Raw genomic sequence first — 3382 nt, forward strand, 5'->3', positions numbered from 1 at the left:
GGCGTAAGTATGTAGTTGTAAGCCTGCCTTTAAATGTCCATTGCCGCATCGACAATGAATGGGGCGCTTAAAGTTAAATATCTCCAAAACTACAAATGATTTCAAAAGAAAAAATCTCAAGCATGCATGTCCACAGTAAGGTGGAATTTTTGAACTGTGAATGGAGTTTCTAGGTGAACGTGTTTTTTTGAGGTCCCTATAGCCTAACCCTAACCTTCCATCCGCCTCCATTCTAAATCTCTGAACTTTTAAAGGAGTACAATTCTAAAACTATGCAACATTTCAAAGATTCCTTTTCAGGCAAACATGTCCAGAGTAAGACGAACATTTTAAAGTATGAATGAGGTTACTAGGCGTAAGTATGTAGTTGTAAGCCTGCCTTTAAATGTCCATTGCCGCATCGACAATGAATGGGGCGCTTAAAGTTAAATATCTCCAAAACTACAAATGATTTCAAAAGAAAAAATCTCAAGCATGCATGTCCACAGTAAGGTGGAATTTTTGAACTGTGAATGGAGTTTCTAGGTGAACGTGTTTTTTTGAGGTCCCTATAGCCTAACCCTAACCTTCCATCCGCCTCCATTCTAAATCTCTGAACTTTTAAAGGAGTACAATTCTAAAACTATGCAACATTTCAAAGATTCCTTTTCAGGCAAACATGTCCAGAGTAAGACGAACATTTTAAAGTATGAATGAGGTTACTAGGCGTAAGTATGTAGTTGTAAGCCTGCCTTTAAATGTCCATTGCCGCATCGACAATGAATGGGGCGCTTAAAGTTAAATATCTCCAAAACTACAAATGATTTCAAAAGAAAAAATCTCAAGCATGCATGTCCACAGTAAGGTGGAATTTTTGAACTGTGAATGGAGTTTCTAGGTGAACGTGTTTTTTTGAGGTCCCTATAGCCTAACCCTAACCTTCCATCCGCCTCCATTCTAAATCTCTGAACTTTTAAAGGAGTACAATTCTAAAACTATGCAACATTTCAAAGATTCCTTTTCAGGCAAACATGTCCAGAGTAAGACGAACATTTTAAAGTATGAATGAGGTTACTAGGCGTAAGTATGTAGTTGTAAGCCTGCCTTTAAATGTCCATTGCCGCATCGACAATGAATGGGGCGCTTAAAGTTAAATATCTCCAAAACTACAAATGATTTCAAAAGAAAAAATCTCAAGCATGCATGTCCACAGTAAGGTGGAATTTTTGAACTGTGAATGGAGTTTCTAGGTGAACGTGTTTTTTTGAGGTCCCTATAGCCTAACCCTAACCTTCCATCCGCCTCCATTCTAAATCTCTGAACTTTTAAAGGAGTACAATTCTAAAACTATGCAACATTTCAAAGATTCCTTTTCAGGCAAACATGTCCAGAGTAAGACGAACATTTTAAAGTATGAATGAGGTTACTAGGCGTAAGTATATAGTTGTAAGCCTGCCTTTAAATGTCCATTGCCGCATCGACAATGAATGGGGCGCTTAAAGTTAAATATCTCCAAAACTACAAATGATTTCAAAAGAAAAAATCTCAAGCATGCATGTCCACAGTAAGGTGGAATTTTTGAACTGTGAATGGAGTTTCTAGGTGAAAGTGTTTTTTTGAGGTCCCTATACCCTAACCCTAACCTTCCATCCGCCTCCATTCTAAATCTCTGAACTTTTAAAGGAGTACAATTCTAAAACTATGCAACATTTCAAAGATTCCTTTTCAGGCAAACATGTCCAGAGTAAGACGAACATTTTAAAGTATGAATGAGGTTACTAGGCGTAAGTATGTAGTTGTAAGCCTGCCTTTAAATGTCCATTGCCGCATCGACAATGAATGGGGCGCTTAAAGTTAAATATCTCCAAAACTACAAATGATTTCAAAAGAAAAAATCTCAAGCATGCATGTCCACAGTAAGGTGGAATTTTTGAACTTTGAATGGAGTTTCTAGGTGAAAGTGTTTTTTTGAGGTCCCAAATTCGTCCATCGACCTCCATTCTAAATCTCTGAACTTTTAAAGGAGTACAATTCTAAAACTATTAAACATTTCAAAGATTCCCTTTCAGGCAAACATGTCCACAGTAAGATGAACATTTTAAAGTTTGAATGGGGTTTCTATTCTATATATGACATTTTGAATCATTACAGTCAGTTCACCTTCTTTTGGGTCTTGAGTCGAACCAATTACTCCACAGTAAGGTGGAATTTTTGAACTGTGAATGGAGTTTCTAGGTGAACGTGTTTTTTTGAGGTCCCTATAGCCTAACCCTAACCTTCCATCCGCCTCCATTCTAAATCTCTGAACTTTTAAAGGAGTACAATTCTAAAACTATGCAACATTTCAAAGATTCCTTTTCAGGCAAACATGTCCAGAGTAAGACGAACATTTTAAAGTATGAATGAGGTTACTAGGCGTAAGTATGTAGTTGTAAGCCTGCCTTTAAATGTCCATTGCCGCATCGACAATGAATGGGGCGCTTAAAGTTAAATATCTCCAAAACTACAAATGATTTCAAAAGAAAAAATCTCAAGCATGCATGTCCACAGTAAGGTGGAATTTTTGAACTGTGAATGGAGTTTCTAGGTGAACGTGTTTTTTTGAGGTCCCTATAGCCTAACCCTAACCTTCCATCCGCCTCCATTCTAAATCTCTGAACTTTTAAAGGAGTACAATTCTAAAACTATGCAACATTTCAAAGATTCCTTTTCAGGCAAACATGTCCAGAGTAAGACGAACATTTTAAAGTATGAATGAGGTTACTAGGCGTAAGTATGTAGTTGTAAGCCTGCCTTTAAATGTCCATTGCCGCATCGACAATGAATGGGGCGCTTAAAGTTAAATATCTCCAAAACTACAAATGATTTCAAAAGAAAAAATCTCAAGCATGCATGTCCACAGTAAGGTGGAATTTTTGAACTGTGAATGGAGTTTCTAGGTGAACGTGTTTTTTTGAGGTCCCTATAGCCTAACCCTAACCTTCCATCCGCCTCCATTCTAAATCTCTGAACTTTTAAAGGAGTACAATTCTAAAACTATGCAACATTTCAAAGATTCCTTTTCAGGCAAACATGTCCAGAGTAAGACGAACATTTTAAAGTATGAATGAGGTTACTAGGCGTAAGTATGTAGTTGTAAGCCTGCCTTTAAATGTCCATTGCCGCATCGACAATGAATGGGGCGCTTAAAGTTAAATATCTCCAAAACTACAAATGATTTCAAAAGAAAAAATCTCAAGCATGCATGTCCACAGTAAGGTGGAATTTTTGAACTGTGAATGGAGTTTCTAGGTGAACGTGTTTTTTTGAGGTCCCTATAGCCTAACCCTAACCTTCCATCCGCCTCCATTCTAAATCTCTGAACTTTTAAAGGAGTACAATTCTAAAACTATGCAACATTTCA

The sequence above is a fragment of the Gymnoscopelus microlampas genome (assembly GCF_963454915.1).
Source record: "Gymnoscopelus microlampas genome assembly, chromosome: 21".
Classification (NCBI taxonomy): Eukaryota; Metazoa; Chordata; class Actinopteri; order Myctophiformes; family Myctophidae; genus Gymnoscopelus; species Gymnoscopelus microlampas.